Below are 13,954 nucleotides of genomic sequence, written 5' to 3'. Positions count from 1 at the left end.
CAAAAATTAATGACACATTTTGCTTTATTTCACCACCCTTCTCTTTTGCTTAGGATTCTTTTATCATGGTAAGTGCATCACTCATTGTAAAAACACAATTTATTGATAAACAGAAATTTTACAGAAACTGAGTAATACATCAAAGACTGTTTACAAGACTGGTGACCAAAACAAATCTACCTGAAGGGATGATTCTTAGTTGATTTAAAAGCTTTCTCCTTTTCTGGAAAACAAGACAATTAGTTGTTTAATTTTACAACCATTTTCTGTGAGTGTTTTCACTTTTGAATTTTTTCTGAGATGTCAAATGTAGCTCACCATTTTTTGCTCTAATGCACAACCTGTGGGCAAGAGTGGGCTTTAAAGTTATCTTGTGTTTCAATGCTCAATTGGTTTCAATTTCAGTGAACCTTTTAAAAGCTGAGAGTGTACCTGACACATTGATTGGTGAGATTGTTACATGGCAACAGTTAATCACAAGAAGGCAGTTCTGTTAAAGGTTTTTTTCTAGATATTTACTTATAATTTACCCTGACATAGATAAAGCAATTTTAAAAACACTAAGCAGCAAATTTTACAGATATGTTTTGCTTGGCTTTGCCTTTCTTTCTTTCCCACGTGGTCCTTTTTGATTTTATCTTTCTGTGAGTCTCTGGGTGGTAGGCTCTTTGCCATGTCCTTTGAAATGCCATAGAGGACTCTTTCTGGAACACTGGGCCACTGTGATTCCACTCTTGAAATAATACTTTATTATCTCCTAGTCACTGGGACAGAGTTGGGACCTGAGAGAGCTGATATTAGGGTTAGTAATGTCTATGCTATTTAGTGGGATTCTAAAGTGTGCCAAGAGAGAGAGTGATTTCCAATGTAGAGGCATCTCTATACAGACTCTCAAACTTCAGGCATCTGTAGACATTTCTTAATGGACGAATGCTAGAAAAATGGTAGCATAGACCCACATAGAAAATAATAAAAAAAAAGGTATTTATTTACAGTGAAACGAAAATGTTAGTGTCTTGCAATTAAACGCAGCCCTTTGACAATGACACAGAACATGTGCAACAAAGAACAAAAATAAGTGAGGGTGAATATTTACAATATGTAAAGTGGCTCTAAAGATAAAGATGATGAAAAAAATAAAAACAGACAGCCCTTCTTTCTCTTCCTCCTTCTTCACAAAACAAAAATCAAAAAGATAGAAAAAAACATCAAAAACAGAAGTGAAAAATGTAATAACCATTATATTGTATATATATATTGTATTGTATATATACAAGAATGCCACTGAAAGCCTTTATCAAAATCACTCACAGCTTTTTCCCACTAAATGCCAGCTAGTCAAAAGACGACCCCGGGAGTTATTTAGTTTTATTTGCTGGGGTCAGACTTCCTGGTCAATCCTCTAACAAGTCCGCCAAGCATACTCAATCAGTGACAAAGTTGTGATATCCACCTTATGGAGCCTCTCTTACTGGTGGATGTTCTGTATATCAGCATCTCCTCAGTCAGGTGCGTGAAACTGCCAGGATTAATCCATGCACATATCTTCCACTTACGGGTAACTTTCTGAACATTTGCAGGACCTTAGCTCTCTTACAGCTCTCCCTTTGCACAAGAAGCTACATGTGATTTTTCCTTCCGGTGCCTTTCCACAACACATGCAGACTTAAATGGATGTTGTTCCTCAGCAGTCAAGAAGTAACACTGGGATGTTGGTGTGCCAATGTTGAGGATTCAAACAGGCGTGACAGGCCTCTTCATTTAGAACTGAACGGCCTACAGCCCTCCTGCATCCTGCTTCCATGTTGCCTCCCTGTCGTTTATCTTCTAGAGTCGCCTTCACTTCCTCATACTTAGTATAAGTGAACCTCTCTGTAACTAATTATATAAAAAAGAAACGCTATAGTTAGTCACTTTACCTTACAAAACAAACAGGGCAATATGATTTCAGCACAGAGCTAGGAATGAGATGTAATGAATTTTTAAGGGAGTTGTAGTTTCTATTGGTTGAATTAGTGTTTACTTCCAAGTCCTGGTCAAAATTACGTAATAAGAATCCATCTGTGTAAGGAAGATGTTAGCTTGCAGTAACAAAGTTGTGGAAATGTGGAAATTGTGGAAATGAATGATCTCACAGTCACTTGGTCTGAGAAACAATGAAAAGATGTACAGCAATCTTCTTGTTTAAAGCCACTGGTCATCAAATGAAATTAAGAAAGGCAGTGAAACAGAATTGGCTAATGGTAGATCTGCAGAAGGATGTCAGTTCAGGTTCACAACTCAAATAAGTGTGTTTTCTGTAATGCAGGGTGGTGGTGGTATGCTGTGTATGCAAGATCCATCTGTGTTGTTTTCTAAAACAGGCCTTACATCTGCATATTTTCATGTAGAACTGAATGTATTCCACATAAAAACAGAACATGACACAATATTGGGTGGAAAATGTAGTGCAATTTATGTTGGCATCTCTTTGTTTTGTAAATGCAAATTTTAATAATCTATATGTGCTTTTTATATAAATATTATAAAAAATGTATTACCAATAGTTTTGTACACAGAAGAATAACCGACATCCTAGGACTAACAAGCATAACCTAGTCTGAAAGACTAAGGGGATTAAATCTCTTTAGTCTTTAAAAGAAGGTAGCCTAAATTCTTTTATATAAATAGCAAATTATGTACTGTACTTAAAAATAAAGGTGAAATTCTTTAATTCTTACTGAAAGAGTCAGTAATCTGAAGAACACTATTGAGGCATGTATTTAAGAAGAAGTGTTAACAACTATTTCTATGAAATATTGGGACAGCTTAGCTTTTAGCTAACCAAACAGTCTTAATGGCCTGAAGTTTGTCAAAATTCCTATGTGTTTACTGTATATTCTAAGTTCTAATATATAAGCATTGTACCTGCCAAGGTGGATGGACTGGTATCATAACCCGGAAGGAGTGTTGTCACTTACCCAGACAGGAGGACATAAGAGGAAGATCTGGATGGACAGGTGTCCAAGCCAGGTTGGTTCTTTGCATATTCCTCGGTATGCCAGGTGGCAACATCCCTCTGGTGGAGCTCCCATTTGTACAGCCACAGGGCATCTTGGGAGTTGTAGTCCTGATGGACAGGCCTGTTGGAGTACTTGGGTGCCAACAAAGGGAGCTATGGGGAGAGGTCTCTCATACTTTTAAGGAAGTTCCATTTGACCCCAAAGTGCTTCCTTGTTGTAATGGTTTGATTGGTAGGTCTGTCATACAATAAGCCACTTGACCTCATCCAGGTGAGTCGGATTAGGTAGAGGTGTAGGACTATGCTTGCCTGGGAGGAGTGAAATGAGAGGAATCACACTGTGTTATTAAAAAGAAGAAGAAGAAGCCTATAAAGGTACAGCTTGTGAATATAAGCCCTTGTATTTTGAACCTGTGACTGAGGACTTGAAATTGTGTTGGGGTTTTGGGCCCCAGTGGTGTCCCCTGTTGGACACAGCATAAATGTTAGAATTACAATTTTTCAATTTACAAGAGTGGCCAATAGTTATGTTACTAACATAGAATTCCCAAATTTCACATTACAGATCTGACAGTATACTTAATATCAACATATTATTTGAAAAATAAAAATATGTTACTATTATTTGTCTTATTGCATAAGGTGCTGACATATCTAGCAACTTTCAGTTAAAAGTAGATCCTTTAAGTGTGGAAAAAATGCACTGGTCATACTAATTAGAGAAAACATGCAATTGCTGTGGCACGGTGGTGCAGTGGTAGCACTGCTGCCTCACAGTAAGGAGATCTGGGTTTGCTTCCCGGGTCCTTCCTGTTAGGAGTTTACATGTTCTCCCCATGTCTGTGTGGGTTTCCTCTGGGTGTTCTGGTTTCTTATCAATCAATCAATCAATCAATCAATCAACATTTATTTATATAGCACATTTTCATACAAAAAAATGTAGCTCAAAGTGCTTTACAAAATGAAGAATAGAAAAATAGAAGACACAATAAAAAATAAACATAAGTCGACATTAATTAACATAGAATAAGTAAGGTCCGATGGCCAGGGTGGACAGAAAAACAAAAAAAAAAACTCAAAAGGCTGGAGAAAAAAAATAAAATCTGTAGGGATACCAGACCAAGAGACCTCCCAGTCCCCTCTGTTCCACAGTCCAAAAGACATGCAGGTGTGTTGTGTTGGCTGGGATTGGCTCCTGTGACCCTGTGTTAAGATATAGCGGGTTGGATAATGACTCACATGCAATTGCACCAAATTTATCATTACAAGCTAAGCAGGTCAATGGATTTTAGAAATTAAAGTATTACCCAAAATAGCACTAACACCATTATTGCTTTTATTCCTTTAGACTTCACTTTAATAGTGAAGAGGATATATTATAATTAATTATAATAATAATTGTAAACAATAAACTTAAAAAAGAGCATCTGGTGCGGTTTATTTGATATTCTAAATTACTAAATGTCATAGGTTTAGATGCTTCAATAGGAGATTTGCTGATTAGCACTGTTGCCTTATAGCTACTGAATCTTGGGTTAATGCTGTCTGTGGAGTTTGTATGGTCACTGATTTTGTGTTTTTTTTTTTTTTTGCCCGAATGCACATACTCTTCAGCCGCTGCTTAGACTGTAGTGCATCGGTTAGTTCTGCCACTGTGAGCCAGCTGCTCAGGGTCCACCTCAGACCTGCATATGTGTGCTCAGTCTAGCATATGAAACATAGAAACACATGAAAAGCACTTGTGTGTGATTGAGCCTTTAAATACAGGTAGCAGCTATTTAAATGTAACGAGCATTCTCTGACACTTCTGACAGACTGAAAGAGTCAAATTAGCATACAGGCATGTGCCCTGTACTGCTAAAATTTGTATGGTATGCACAATGTCTATATAAGTGTATACTGCAAATGCTTGTATAACAAATTCGAAAGTAATGACTCAGAGCACATAGTGAATTGCAGATTGTTGTGTTTGTGTAAAAAACAAACATCTTGCTTTATGTTTAAATGACAGAAAGTTGTCATACCATTATTAAGAAAATAATAATAACATGGGGGAATTTAAATGTAATAAATGCATGAAACCCCATTTTTCAGGATGTTATAGGTGCTCTTTTATAGTTCAACCCATGTTAGCCCACAACAAGTCCTGCACATACTGTAAACCCCTCAGGCAAAAATGGTCATATTATACTTTGATCCCTTCAATTACATCTGTAAAGGGTGAGTTTGTTTATAAGCCTTCAGGGTGTGCTTTGAGAAGGACGGTCAATAATATCATCAAACCTTGTGTACATCAAAGAGGATGGGTACACAATGTGCGCAGTCTTGCTAAAGATACCCATATTCTACCACAAAGCTAAGGATTTCCTCTAGACTGGAAGGCTGGCCCCCATTTGTTAAAAGAAGATCAAATGAGTTTATTGTAGTTACTGAAAGATCATACTATGCAACTTTCCTGGAATATAGACTGGATAGCTGAGACTCAGGAGGAACAGTGTGGACTCCACACTGCCATTGAAAGAGCAGAGCCAGTGTTGGTCAGATTGTACAGATATTTGAGGCTGTGCCAACCCAGCCTACATTTTTATGTATATGGCAAAGGCATAAGAAGTTGCTCTAAGTGTTTGAGGTTCCCTGGCCCTCTTCTGCAGTTGCTTTCTTATAACTGAAGGGAAATAATGGCTTGTTTTCTACAGTTAAGGGGTTAACAGCTGTCTCAGGTTGAGCAGTTTAATTAATTTGGGGTCATGAATGAAGGTAGAGGTGATCTTGAGATTGACAAATAAATTAGTGCTACAGCAGTTTGAAAACAAGTATGAGCTAGCCTGTCAGCTATTAAATTTACTAGTCAGTCTACAGCCATATAATCACCCATGTTCATGAGTGCTGGGTAATGTCAATTAAAGTTCAGTGACTGGAAAAATGAGAATGTACTGTAAGTACAAACTTCCAAAATGATGTTCCTGAGCAAGGTTGTTGGGCTACGTCCCCATGATAGACTGGGGTGTTCAGCAATATGGGAGAGAGAAGCAGAACTGTTGTTTCTCTGGATAAAGGAGTCAGATAAAATGGTCTAGGCATATGTGTAGCTAGAATTAACACTGGATACATCCCATGGGAGGAGTGTACAATACAAAGCCAACTAGGACAAGAGCCAGATGTAGAGCCAGGATATGCTAAAGACGATAAAGCACTTGTCTAGCCTGGAAGTGTTTGGAAATGATCGAGAAGAAGCAGGAAAAAAAGGTGATGGGCCTGTTGTGGCTTAGTCTGTCCAGTTGAACATGTTGTCACCATGACTCTAACTACGAAATATGAATCAACAGTGAATTAACTTGCTGCATCTTAACTCATTCACACATTGAACAGTGGTACATCAAGTTTATCAAAGAACACAGAATATCAGGCGATCTACAGTTTTCTTTTATTTTTCCATTCGACTCAAATGTTAACAAAGACATATTTTCAAAACAATTTTCTGTATTAACATGCTCATATTAAACTATTTCAATCAAACTTAAACATTTTATTACAGTTAGCAGAAAACATGTAAATTACTTTATGCCATCTAAACTATGACAATGTAAACCTGTGACAGATTGGTCCTTTTCTTCTTTAATTTTTTAAAATTATTTTTTGGATATTATTATCATTGTAATTATTATACAAGTACTACATTTCTCAATGTTTTTGACCTTATGTACTAAGTATGCTTGACCGGTTTATGTACATGTCTGTGGCTTATGCTAAACAGTAACATGTAAATGTGAATTTCCCCTTGGGATTAATAAAGTATCTATCTATCTATCTATCTATCTATCTATCTATCTATCTATCTATCTATCTAACTATCATTTTGCCTTAAAATACATAGATGTGCCAACTTAAAATGTCCAAATTGTAAGTTTCCCTTATAAACAACCAAGTCTACACTTAGGACAAAGAATTTGCCACCGTTAGTAATAAGATACCACTGACATTTGTTTATTTAAACCACTTCTGACTTTTCTATCACCAAGTAGAAACCTTAACATGCCATTTTGTGCTGCCATTCTCTATTCAGGAAGTCTTTTCTCAGTTAAATAATTATTGTCAGGATCCTTAATCTGCACTGTCTTGCAAAGTCTTGCTCTCAAAGAATGGTCTTCACTCCTTGCATCTTGAAACTCTTGATGCCTATAGATTATTTGTCAAGATGTGTCTGATTGACCAATACTAGGCAATCACTGTTATCTGAATCTTTCCCTCTTCTGCCAAAGTAGATTCTTTATCTTTATTTATTTGCCTTGTGAAAATAATTATTAGGCACTCATCTTCTCCTGTCTTTCAAGCCTTTGTCTTTTAACACACCAACATATGTCTAGGTGACTTAGTACCCATGCCAATTCCTCTTCACTGCATCCCATTTCAAGATGATTGGCTTGTACTTTTTCAGCTTGTTCATTAACCATTATATGTCTTTAGGCATACTCCTGATACAAACACAAGCTGCAAATAATATGTTTGTATGTGATTGTGCCTTTACATTAGAGGAGACAAGAGAAGAACATCAAAACAAAGCATTTTGGGTGAAGTGAGTTACATAATGTCAGAGAAGTGTGGTTGAAAAATAATTAAAGCTAGGATCCCCTTGTCCTTTAAAAAAGTGTCAGGGATGCTTGGTACTTAAAAAAAAGTATTGCATATTTAAATTTGAGTTGGATATAACAGAATAGACATAAGAACTTCTAGTTAACCTACACCCCAGTATTTGTCAAATTAAATACATAGTAAGGGTTATTAACCCACATTATGTTTGGTTTTCCGCTATGCTTCTAATCCAATCCAAGTTCAATACTTAAATTCCTGTTTAGTAATCTATTTGTGTATATTTAGTTCTAGAATATAATTTCATAAGAAGAGATGATTCCACAATACAGTAAAACATTCAGTGACTGTTGCCTTCAATAATGTTGAACCTAAATATAAATATGCATTCTGACATGCACATGAGTTTATTATTATTATTATTATTATTATTATTATATACTTAATAATTGTTGCTCTAAATTGTTTTTCAAAGGAGTACCTTCTCTTCTTCCCCATTCTATTCAAACCTCCAGGAAATTGGAAACTTCCTAAAGATTCCAGATGCACTGTGAAATTTACACTTTCATTTAAATCACAGCATTGTACAATATGCATTGATGATGAATCTCTTTTCAAAACATGTCTAGACCTTAAACAAAGATTTGGGATGCAACTGGACTTATTACACCATATAAAATGGCTTCTTTTTACACTAACTTCTGATTCTACTTTAACACCTTGGAACATTTCAAATCTAGGTCCTTTCCTTTCAGTACAGAACAAATCATAGAAAACTGTTCATGCTTCTTGTAGGTTACTGAATTATTAGTTGAACTGAAATTCAATTCTAGTTTGTTTTTTGTTTGTGTCTGTTGACTATTCATATTCAGTCTTTATATGAGTGTGGGTACTCTTCTGCACAATATTTTTTAAAGAAAATGTGTAGTTAATTACATAGAACTGAGTGAAAGTATGATAAATAAAACAAGAAGAATTTTTTTTTAGCCAAATAAAGCTTAGAATACAAAGTCCATATCCACAAAACTCTATAGGTAACTTGAGATAAAAATGAATGACCACTGTAAAGTGAATCTGGCTCACTCTGAAAATGACCAAATGACAAATATGATCCGACTCATGCAACCAACAAAAAAGTAAAAATTATATTACAATTCTTAAACATGTAGAATAAATCGGTGTCAAAAGTTGCAATTGGTTCTAGAAACATTTGTAAAAGATTATTTAGATGGCGAAGTTGCCATGAGTAGGGTAAAGAACAAGGGTCCACCTACACTGAAACAAATCACACTGACAGATAAAAAATTTACTATGCCACATTATGTAAATGTGTAGGTGTGAATGAGGCAATAGAAAACTGGCACAAAGATGGTACGAGTCAATTCAGATGGCTGATGGTAGCAAGGATATCTCACATGGGATAAGTGGAAACCTGCTGACCAAAAGTGAGAGGCTGGAAGATACCTGTTACTTAAAGTGGATTGGTTGGAATACATTACAAACTTATTCTGCTTGCTTTATTAATTCCATCTATTCACTTCACATTGTCTGGTGGCACTGACTGTGAAGTACTGCAAAGATGCTGTTAAAAAAGGACTGAGGTCAATGTGCATTTTCAGAAAATGGAAACATAAACAGTTTTCTACAGTACTGAAGTATTGTTATCAAAGTTCAGAGGGCTAATGCATACGTCTAAAACAGAATTGTTTTAGACAAAATTGTAAGGAGTTGAAAGCAAAATCACGAGAATATTACCTGTGTTAAAATGCTAAGAAGATATAATGAATATATAAATGGGAAAGTACAAGTATTTAATACCTAAAACCACAAGCTCAAGATTAACACTGTTTAAGTTTTAAATTTGTAATCTCGGATGGTGAGCTGTGGCATTGAATTAAGTTTCATAGCAGAGTTTTCATGATGTAGTGTCCTGGTAACTCACCAAAAAAATTTGGAGAGTCTAAAATGGCAATGTAATGTGCTTAAAATTAAATAAGAAAAACATTAATATCTATCTCAAATGAAATAATTAATCAAAAACACACATACAGTCTTGTTCCCCATCAATAAATCTTTAATAATACTCACAACAAATTAACAGAAAAAGTTTACCTAAAACAAAAAAAATAGAAAATTCAGAAAGATGTCCGAGTTTTACCATGTCTTAACAATACCTTGGAGATCTGACTAAAAACAGCTGAAGTCTGTGGAGTTCAGAGACAGAAACTGACAGTAGCAGTGGCTGGTAGCAATTATGGAGCCGGGATGACTTAGGAAAGCCTAATGGAGCATCAGGTTGTGCCTTTTTTTCTTTCTTTATAGTATATTCTCACTGTGATTGTCCAATCATTTCTTTTTATACTTTGAAATTTCTTTACAATTTTTCAGGTTTGTACAGACACTACAGTTACTTTGTTGTTACAGAAATAATTAACATTATATATTAATGCTGTTTTTCTACTGGTCATTTGAAAAGAAAAGAAATTGTGTGCCCAGTTTGTATCATTTAAGAGTCCTGATTTAATTTAATTCCATTCCCTCCAACAGCCACACAATGATTAATAAAAAAGATAAGAATGGGTTTATTCATCATTATAACATAGTTTTCACTTGGAGTTTATAGTGAGAAGTCAAGCAAAATGATACCTTTTATTGGCTAAATAAAAAGATTACATTATGCAAGCTTTCGAGGCAACTCAGGTCCCTTCTTCAGGCAAGATGTAATTTATGAAACAGTATCTATCAGTGTAAATAAAGCTTATAATCAAAATTTTCCTTTAAATCATTAATTGAAGACTTTCAAAATATTTTTTCAGAGGTAATATACTAACGCATTTTTACCTTTAAATCTCCAACTGTCTAATGATTCTGCTGTCTCACATTCTGTAATTGTTTACTGAAGAAATGCACTGAAATTTCCGATCATGGGAGGCCAAATCCTCCTATCTAAAGTCCTTTCTTAAACAGATCCAATTTTATGTGTCTGAACTCTGTAGGTTTAAAATTAGCATATTTATCCATCCATTTTCTGAATTAGTCTCATATCCTAAAATAGGATATGAAAAATGTACTTCTTGTGCATTCATTTTAACATCAAATTGTCTCTCTTTGGTATTCTTTATTAAATGGAGCCAGTAAAAGACTGCATCAGTACATTTAAAGAAAGAAAATAAAATTGTTACATATTATTCCTGTGATAAAAATAATTTAAAAAAAAGGTTAGGAGACAAACCTTCTGTTCTACTTTCAATACTTTATAGCAAAGTAATAGCCCTTACCTATTTGTTATTTTTTAAATACTTAAAAAACACTCAATTCCCAATACTATACATACAATGTAATGCTTCCTGATATTCAGTAGCTATTATGGTGTCATGTGCATCTGCCTCTGCTTTTCATGAATTGGCTGCCTGCTTAGAACTATTTCAGCAGAATTAAGCCAACCACTTGAAATCAAGCCAGCTACAAGAAATTGCTTACAGCAGTGAGTGTGAGCATTCATGAAAGGGGAACATATTATTAGAAATTCAAAGGCTGATGAGTATTTTTGCAACCACTGACATGCAAAAATTGAGAATTTTAGATGCTTAATTAAGCAAAGACTTCACTTAAAGGGACACTACAGCATCTTGTTAAGAATAATGCTGGAATTAACATCTACAGAGTGTTCTACCCTCCAGGAAATGAATGTGACCCTTATAATGTGGCTCAGACAATGATTTACATTCATATATAATTATTAAGATTTAGATCGATATATAATTGTTAATCAAATGATGCAAATTAAAATATTATTATTTACTCAGCAGATGTCTTTATCACATGTGACAAAAATAAGCAGGCATTACTAATATGTCCACAGCAGTTTTATATGAATCTAGTTTAGTAAGGTATGACCTTAGATACTTAGTAGATCAGACTGCATTCCAAAGTTGCAAAGTTCACAGCAGGCGCAACATAATGGCTGGCATTCTGATGACGATGACTCAGGAAGTCACAAAGCAGAAGATATTAGGAAGAAAAATTCAGAGAGATTCAGCACCTGGATAATAGCAGACTTTCAAGAATCAAAGACATACCCAGAAGCTGGAGGAACACTTTGCTCTTTAAAGATATATTTTTTCCTTTGTCTATTTGTGTTAACACTATCTAGGCCTAATGAACTATGCCTTTTGAGATCACAAATGGCAGTCAATTAGAGACATCTGTAGGCAATTAAACTTTAAAAAAGAATTTTCTGCAATTGTGTAGATTGCTCATTGTAATGATTTGAAATTGCCTTTTTATCCTAGTATTTTTAACTTTTGATGTGCATCTCATTTGGCCCCTGGGGAGTTACCTTAATTCTTAACTCTGTTGGAAAAACGGTACCTGTATATGCTGTGGAAATATAGAGTGCCTGAGTCTTACATAACCATATCTCTTTAGAGCAGGATCAACATCTCAGAAAGTAACAGTCAAACAATGTGTTCCCTATCCAGCCCATCCATTTTAAAAAAATATCTTATTTCTTACTTTTCTGTCATTTTAAACTGCATGCTCAGTACAACTGATTCACTGTTCTTTCTCACAAGATAATCATCCAGCTTTTCCAAAGGTGCCAAGAATGAATCACTTTAGCAGCAGGTGTCAAGAATCGGCATCTCATGGCATATTAAGGACCTAAAGCAAAGCTCTTTACAGGTTTTTAATGTCTCCATCCTATTTCCTCTATCCATTACACTTGTTATCTTAAAGCTTTTCTCTGGGTATTGAAATAACACATATTGTTAAGTCTTCAGTTGTATGCATGTTTATTTAAAGTAAAATACCGTAACAGATGGATTGACTCTAAAAAGCTCTTAAAATATTGCATCTTGGCCTTACAGTGGATGGGAGCCATTTGTAGTAACAGTGACACCCTGAGAATGAGACTTTTGTCATACACCACTAAAATGATGGACATTAGCCTTCACTGCAGTACTCAACACTGCAGAATGCCCTGCAATTAGGAGCTGTGCAACCATCTGACTAAAGTCAGAAAGTCTTGGAATTACCATTTATTAATGGCGTAGAGGTTTATTTTATCTGGAATTTGTGTAGACCACATTTGTGCCATTGCCACCTGACTTTAGCTTAATGTATTTAATATTCTAATAATATAAGGGCTTTAGTGTATAAAAATGCTTGTTTATACAGTATATGATTATGTTTGTTATGTATGTAGTGTAGAGTGTTTTCATTGAATGTTGTATTTTGTTAACTATAGTATATTTGTAAATATGTACAGTATAACACAATGATCTTGTCAATCAGAAATATGCTATGTTAAAATAAATAGTAATGCAAATTGACATACTGTTTCATTTTTCCAAAGACCAGGAGTCTTATTAATAAAACTGTGACACCAAAAAACCAGGAAAATGTGTATGCCAAAAATAAATCTGATTTATAAAACCTGGCATATGCAAATTTCTATACAATTTATCTTTATAAATCATAATCATCTTGCAAAGTACGTATTTGAACACACCTTAAACCCTGTCATTTTTCACTCTAAAACAATCATACAGAGACTATGCTAGTGAACTTTGTGCGCATAAGCAATCACAAAGCTGCAGATCTTCATTGACTGGAGAAGCAGCCTCCCTTCTCATGTATCGAAAGTTTCAAGAGTATCTAGTTTTACTCTGCAACTGACCACGCAAAATTATATGTGTCATTATAGCACCTCTTTTCAGCGATCTGGGGGTTATGGAAAGGCATAAGATGCCAGCGTCAGACCAGGTGGTTGCTATTATATGGCACATGTAAATGACATGGTGGCTGTTACAATGAATACTACAGGCCAAATGGAAATCTGAGGGTTCAGCCAGTTACCTTATCAACAAGCCAGCCATCACAAACAGTATTATCACGTCTGCCAAATCTACTTTGCCTCAAAATAACTGACACATGGGTTGATCCGGGCCTCTGTTGTCAGTCTCATCTTGGTATTGGAGATGGCTTGTGCATTATTGCATGTAACTGCTTATGGCTAACAAAAACTACTTCACTCACACTAGGCGCTCTTATTGCAATATGAGTGTAGTAAAGTGAGCTCATTACCTTAGGAGAACTGGACATTGCTGCAAATTGACTTTTAATTCTGACAAAATCAGGTTATGTTTTATATGTTTATACCCACACCATACAAAAACTAGATGTTTTGCTGGTCGGTTAATGGCTTCCAGCACAGCAGGCATGATAGAGTGAAGCTTGTTTCAGATATTCATGACCTTTTGGTCAGTTCCCTGAGAAGTGAAAACAGGTAGCCAATATAAGGTAATGAAAAAATTTTAAAAAACTGACCCTTTCAAACGGGAAAAAAAATACAGTATATACATT

Source organism: Polypterus senegalus, chromosome 2 (assembly GCF_016835505.1).
Source record: "Polypterus senegalus isolate Bchr_013 chromosome 2, ASM1683550v1, whole genome shotgun sequence".
NCBI classification, from domain to species: domain Eukaryota; kingdom Metazoa; phylum Chordata; class Cladistia; order Polypteriformes; family Polypteridae; genus Polypterus; species Polypterus senegalus.
Note: the sequence above shows the minus strand (reverse complement) of the source record.